At 34.2% G+C, this 8,001-nt stretch overlaps 1 pseudogene; it reads left to right on the top strand.

The window, feature by feature from the left end:
* The first annotated feature begins 1,071 nt into the window (after positions 1 to 1,071).
* On the top strand, positions 1,072 to 1,521 carry LOC106976439 (SUMO-conjugating enzyme UBC9-like; annotated as a pseudogene).
* Positions 1,522 to 8,001: the final 6,480 nt, after the last annotated feature.

Here is an 8,001-nt window from a genome sequence, read left to right as displayed (position 1 = left end):
TCAGTTTTTTTAAATATGATTTTTTTTGCACTTTTGTCTTACAATCCTTGCTAATCCTGTGATATCAGGATTGTCTTCAATCCTGTCTCATTTCTGATTGTCTATAGTTTGGTAATTTTTTTCCTTAATGAGTCTGGCTAAAGGTTTTTCAAATTTATTTATCTTTTAAAAGAATCAGCTTCTGATTTCATTGTTTTTTTTTTCTACCTTTTTTCAGTCTCCGTGGCATTTATTTCTGCTCTGATTTTTATTATTTTCTCTTTTCTACTCATTTTGGGTTTTTATTGTCCTTTTTCCCCTAGTTATTTTAGGTGTAATGTTAGATCATTTATTTGAGCTTCTTCTTGTTTCTTGAGGCATCCCTGCATTGCTATGCACTTTCCTTTTTGGACAACTTTTATTATGTTCCAAAGATTTTTGACCAGTTTGTTTTCATTTTCATTTGTGTCCAGGTATTTTTTAATTTTTTCTTTGATTGCTTTGTTGACCCATTAACTATTTACTACCATTTTGTTTAATCTCCACATGTTTGTGTTTTTTTCCAGTCTGTTTCTTATGAATTATCTCTAGTTTCATACTGTTGTGATCAGAAAAGATGCATGGTATGATTTAAATATTCTCAAATTTATTGAGGTTTGTTTTATGGCCTATTACGTGATGCATTCTGGAGAATGTTCCAAGTGCACTTGAAAAGTATGTGAATTCTGGGATTTTTGGATGAAATGTTCTGTATATATCTGTTATGTCCATGTGGTCCAATGTGTAATTCAAAGACATTGTTTCTTTGTTGATTTTCTTTCTGGATGATCTATTTCTGTAAGTGAAGTGTTAAAGTCCCCTAATTTTCTTGCATTACCAACAATTTCTCTATGTCCATTAATATTTGCTTTATATATTTAGGCACTCCTGTGTTAGGTGCATAGATATGTACAATTGTCATACCCTCTTGTAAGATTGATCACTTGGCCACAGAATGTGCTTTGGGGTGAAGTCTTGAGACAAAGAAATCACCACCACCATCTCATCTATATTGTTCACCAGGCCTTGGACACAAAAGGAACTTCGGATTAATATGGGATTGCCTTAAGTAGAATCACCCAGAAGCAGAAAATCTGGAGAAAAGACCACCCATTTGGCTTTGTTGCTGTCCCAACAAAAAATCCCAATGGCACAATAAACCTCATGAACTAGGAGTATGCCATTCCAGAAAGAGACTCCATTGGAAAGAGGCTTGTTTAAACTACAGATGCTTTTAGTTTAAACTTCACCTCCCTCAATGCAAATTTGAACTATCACTGTTTTACCTCAACTTGGACCCATCAGACACTGTGCCTGTCCATCTTTAAAGACATAGACTGTAGGCAAGCCATCATGATTAAGCAGATCTTAAGAACACAAGACCTTCTAAATGAACCAAATATCCCAGACCCAACTCAAGCAGAAGCCTACAGGATTTACTGCCAAAACAGAGTGCAGTATGAGAAGGTTTGAACACAAGCCAAGAAGTTTGCACCTTCATAAGTGGTGATCATGTGGCATCATAAGAAGGAAAGGATTGGTTTGGAAAGAATTTGTGCACAACAGTTTTGCAAATTTAACATTGCTCTGTTCAATTACAATTACCTGGGGGGAGAACTGGGAGTACACAATTTTCCATTTCCACCACTGGTACACAGTTGTTGATTCACTGAAGTGCCTGGTTTTTCATACAGGATCTCTTCCTTAAGTCTTTTGTATATTTGATTGTGATGTAAAACTTGTTTTCATTTTAATATTGATGTCAGTATTTAAAAGTTGTATCATTATAAACTTTTATACAATGAGCCCCCTTGAACTAGATTCCTTTAATTGCAAATTCAGGAATGCTTCACACCAATTAGAGCTGCACTTAGCCTCCAGCTGGCCTCTAACCTGCTTCATTCTCCTCTGAATTTGGGTTATGTTACTTATGAACCTCAGATCCAAAGTCAGCTGACCTCTAATTTTTGCAACACTTCCTTTGTTTTTATATGGAATCTGCCTGTGTTGCAGTTTAAACTATATATATTTTTAAAATATTGAGGCACTTGGGTGGCTCAGTTAGTTGAGCATCTGACCCTTGATTTTGGCTCAGGTCATGATTCCAGGGTTGTGGGATCGGGTGCTGCATTGGCTTTGTGCTGAGTGTGGAACCTACTTGGGATTCTTTCTTTCTTTGTCTCAACCTCTGCCCCTAACCCCAACTTGTGTTCTCTCTTTCTCTCTCTAAAGTAATAAAACAAAAAATAAAAAAAACATATATTGACCAATTTATCATCATATCATATTTGTCTCATTATGGTCTATTGTTTTCATTCTTTGTTTTGAAGTCTATTTTATCTTATATAAGTATGTATATCTTATATAAGCTTTTTTTGTTTTCATATGCATGGTGAATATTTTTCTAGCCCTTCACTTTCAGTCTGAATGTGTTTTTAGGTCTGAGGTGAGTTTCTTCTAGGTATCATATAGATGGGACGTCTTTATTATCCGTTTCACTATCCCATATCTGTTGGTCAGAGCATTTATGTCATTTACATTTAAAATAATTATCAACGAGTGTATGCTTATTGTCATTTTATTAATTGTTTTCTGGTTGTTATTGTAGTTATTCTCAATTCATTTTTTCCCTTGCTGTTTTTCTTTGTGATTGATGAGTTTCTATGGCATTATCTTTGGCCTTTTCCCTTTATTTTTTGTGCATGTGTCATAGATTTTGAGTGTATGTTTACCAAGATGTTCATATATGATATCTGAATGAAATTAGTAGTCTATACTAATTTGATAGCAATTTAAGTTCAAACACATTCTAAATAAAATAAAAAAGATAATTTTCTTTCTTTTTCTTTTCTCTCTTCATTTATTACTCTTTTTTGTGTTTTATGTTGTTATCATGTTTTTTACATCTTTTTATTCATAATCTTCAACATCATACTGGGAATTCTAGCAAATATAATTGGAGAAGAGAAAGAAATAAAAATTATACAGATTTGTAATGGAGAAATAAAACTGCCTTTGACAGTCAACAATGTGGAAAAAAACTCAACAAGAATCTGGAACTAATAAGCAGTTATTTCAAGTTTGCAGGGTTCAAGGTTGATAGACAAAAGAGAATCATTTTTATATGCTGACAATTATAAGTGGAATTTGAAATTAAATACACAATAATATTTACTTTAAAACTTCCCAAAATGAAATTCTTATGTATAAATATAATAAAAATGTAAAAGATCTATAAAAGGAAAATTACAATACTCTGATGAATGAACAAAACGCTAAGTAAATTAGGGAGATATTCATGTTTATGGATAGGGAGACTCCATGTTGTCAGTTATTCCTATTCAACAAAATCCCAATCAAAATCCCAACAGTTATTTTGTGGATATTGACACACTGATTCTAAGATTAATATGAAGAGTTAAATGATTCAGAAGAAACACAATATTGCAGGGAAAGAACAAATAAGAAGACTGACACTACATTACTTTAAGCTTACTCTAAAGACACAATAATTAATACAGTATAGCATTATTTGATGAAGAGAGAAATAAATCACTAGAACAGAATAAGGAGCTGAGAAATAGACCTATATAATTATAGTGAACTCATTTTTGACAAAGGAGCAAAGAAGTACAATGGAATAATGATAGTCATTTCAACAAATGGTGCTGGAACAACTGGAAATACACACACACACACACACATTGATAAGAATCCAAATACAGACCTTACATATTTCCCAAAATTAACTCAAGATGGATAATAGGCCTAAATACAAAATATAAAACTATAGCACTCCTAGAAGATAAAACAGGAGAAAACCCAGGTGACTTTGTGTATGGTGGTGGCTTTTTGGATAAGCACCAAATACACAGTCCATAAAGCAAATAATTGATAGGTTAGACTTAATTTAATTTAAAAACCTCTGATTTATGAAATACAATTAAGAAAAACAAATGAGAACACAAGCCACAAAATGGGAGAAAACATTTGCAAAAGACACATCTGATGAAGGATTGTTATCCAAAATATATTAAAAAAATCATTTAAAAATTCAACAAATAAATGAATACCCTGATTAAAAAATGAGCCAGTCCTTAACAGACACCTCAATAAAAAAGAGAGATGACAAATAAGCATATAAAAAGATGTTCCACATCATATGTGATCAATTAAATACCAATTAAAACAACAATGGAAGAGGGAGGAGTTAAGATGGTGGAGTAGTAAAGGGACCCTGGGTTTGTCTCCTCCCTCAAACACAGAGCAACATCAAACCTTTTTGAACAACTGGGAAATCAATCTCAAGATTAACAGAATAATTTGAATAATTTTAGATAGAGAAAAAGGCAGGTATGCGGTGCACAAAGGTGAATTGGAGAGAAGAGCTGCAGTGTCACAGAGGGAAGAGAGCTGTTTTTGCAGAGAGGGTGATGACAGAGAGAAACAGTGCATCAGAGTTTGTGAAAGAAAGCACTCCCTCTGAAAGCAGCTAAAGAGAAAGAGTGAAAACATGTACAGGGACTGCATGAAAAAATTGTTCCCCAAAACCACTGATGAGAGAAAAATAAGAGGGCTTCAATGTCAGATTTTTATAAAGAGCAGAGCACAGAGTCTGAAGTTCCAGAGGTCAGTCCCTGATGGTGCTTCAGAAAAGAGGCAAAGTGGAGCCAGGGAGTAAGCAGCACGATTTGAAGATACCCTGGGTCACATGAGGAAAAGTGGTTCCCCTGCTTAGAGTGCATTTGGTATAGGTGATATGTCCTCTCTGCAGGCAAAAAACCTGGCAGTGCCATCAAGCCACCATGTTCAATTGTATAGGATAAAAACATGCCAGCTAAGGGCAGCAACCCCTTACTCCAGGTGTGTGTTATGATTTACCATAAACTCTGAGCTGCTATAGCTACATGGTAGCACAACTATTTATGGGGACAAGCTGGCCCCAGCAACAGTAAGATGACACCCGCCCCCAGAGGATCAATGCAGGTCAGAGCAACAGGGGTGTCTGAAGTGTGAGGCTTTGAAATACAGCTGTGCCTTAGATAAGACTCTGGACAGAGGTGACACCTGGTAGGCAAATTGAACACAGGAAGAAGGCAGAGAGCTGACAGAAAGGGAGACGTAAGAAAGGTAAGTGTTTGTAAGGATGCAAACTTCAAGCTGTAGAGACTACAGAGCTGGGTGAAACCATTTTCATCATTAGCCCACCAACACTGATCAACACCAGTGACCTAAACAGTGCCATCAAGTGGAGAATGGAGCTATTACACCAAAGGCCACTCTTGTGCCCTACAGGCTCATCTCCACTAGTGCAAATTGGCCTGAGAATCAGAATAGCAGGCCGCTTCCCCAGAGACCAGCACAATCCCTACAAGGAGCTTAATATAACAACCATAGACTGCTGCAAAGTTTCAGCTGTAGGAGATCTAAAGACATTGGTACATTGAAAGTGAAGGGATGGAGAATCATTTATCATGCTAATGAAGGTCACAAGAAAGCTTGAGTAGCCATACTTATATCGGACAAACTACATATTAAAACAAAGACTGTAACATGGCATTATATTATATTATATAATTATATATATTATATAATTATATATATTATATAATTATATATATTATATAATTATATATATTATATAATTATATATATTATATTATAATTAAGGGGTATATCCATCAAGAAGATCTAACAATTGTAAACATTTGTGTCCCCAACTTTGAAGTATCCAAATATAAAAATCAATTATTCACAAACATAAAGAAACTCATTGATAATAATACAATAATAGTAGGGGACTTTAATCATCTAAGCACAAAATCAACAAAGAAACAATGGCTTTGAATGACACACTGGACCAGATGGACTTAACAGATATATTGAGGACATTCATCCTAAAGAAGCAGAATACACATTCTTTTTAGTGCACATGGAATATTCACCAGAATAAATCATGTACTGGGTCAAAATATCAGCCCTCAATAAGTACAAGAAGATCAAGATCATACCATGCATATTTTCAGATCACAACACTATGAAAGTTGAAGTCAACCACAAGAAAAAAAAAAGAAAGCCCTCAAATACATGGAGGTTAAAGAACGTCTTACTAAAGAATGAATGAGTTAACCAGGAAATCACAGAAGAGATGAAAAATTTACAGTGAAGCAAATGAAAATGAAAACCTGACAGTCCAAAACTTTTGGGATGCAGCAAAGGCAGTTGTAAGAAGGAAGTATATTGCAATTCAGGCCTATCGCAAGGAACAATAAAGGTTTCAAATACACAACCTAGCCTTCCCCTAAAGGATCTAGAAAAGTAACAGCAAATAAAGCCTAAATCCAGCAGAAGAAGGGAAATAACAAAGGTTAGAGCAGAAATAAATGGTATAGGAACAACAACAACAACAAGAACACAGTAGAACAGATCAAGAAAACTAAGGTCTGGTTCTTTGAAAGAATTAAACTTGATAAACCCTTAGCCAGACTTATCAAAAAGGAAAGGGAAAGGACCCAAATAAATCACATCCTGAAGGAAAGAGGAGAAATCACAACCAACACCACAGAAATACAAACAGTTATTAGAAAACACTACGAAAAATTATATGCCAACAAACTGGACAATCTGGAAAAAATGGATAAATTCTAAGAAACTCAGAAACTATCAAAAGTGAAACAGGAAGAAATAGAACAGTTGAACAGACCCATAACCAGCAAATACATTGAATCAGTAAGCAAAAGTCTCCCAACAATAAGTCCAGAGACAGATGGTTTCCTAGGTGAATTCTACCACACATTTAAAGAAGAGCTAATATTTAAGTCTTCTAAAACTGTCCCAAAAAATAGAAATGGAAGGAAAACTTCCAAACTCATACTATGAATCCAGCATTATCTTGAGTCCAAAATCAAAGACCTAACTAAAAAGGAGAATTACAGGCCAATATTCCTTGATGAATATGGATGCAAAAATTCTCAAGAGTATATTAGCAAATTGGATTAAAATGTAAATTAAAATAATTATTCACCATTAACAAGTGGGATTTATTCCTGGGCTACAGGCCTGGGTCAACATTCACAAATAAATCAATGAGATGCACCACATTAATAAAAGAAAGGATAAGAATCATACGATCCTTTAAATAGATGCAGAAAACTATTTGACAAAATGCAGAATCAATTCTTGATAAAAATTCTCAAGAAAGTAGGGATAGATGGAACATAATTCAACATTATAACCCACAACTAATATCATCTTCAATGGGGAAAAACTGAGAGTTTTTCCCATATGGTCAGTAACAAGATAAGGATGTCTACTTTTATTTTTAGTATTTAACATAGTACTGGAAATCTTAACGTCAGCAATAAGACAACAAAAATAAATAAAAAGTATCAAAATCAGCAAGGAAAATTCAAACTTTCACTCTTTGAGGATGACATGATACTCTATGTAAAAAACCTAAAAAAAACCTCCACCTAAAACCTACTAGAACTAATATATGAATTCAGCAAAGTTGCAGGATGCGAAATCAATGGGCAGGAATCTGCTGCATTTCTATACACTAATAACAAAGCAGCAGAAAAATAAATCAAGGAACCAATGTCATTTACAACTGCACCAAAAACAATAAGATAACAAAGAATAAACCTAACCAAAGAGTTAAAAGATCTATACTCTGAAAACTATAGAACACTTATGAAATGAATTATAGAGGACACAAAGAAATGGAAAAGCATTCCATGCTCATGGATTGGAATAACACACACTGTTTAAATGTTTATACTAACCAAAACAATCTACACATTTAATGCAATCCCAATCAAAGCACTACCAGCATTTTTTGAAGTGCAAGAACAAGCAATCCTAAATTTTGTATAGAACAACAAAAGACCTCATATATCCATAGCAAACCTGAAAAAGAAAAAAAAAACTGGAAGCATCACGAGTTTGGATTTCAATCTAATTACAAAACAGTAGTGATCAACA

This window comes from Acinonyx jubatus, chromosome X (assembly GCF_027475565.1).
Source record: "Acinonyx jubatus isolate Ajub_Pintada_27869175 chromosome X, VMU_Ajub_asm_v1.0, whole genome shotgun sequence".
In the NCBI taxonomy this organism is placed as follows: domain Eukaryota; kingdom Metazoa; phylum Chordata; class Mammalia; order Carnivora; family Felidae; genus Acinonyx; species Acinonyx jubatus.
This window is presented reverse-complemented; position numbering and strand designations above follow the sequence as displayed.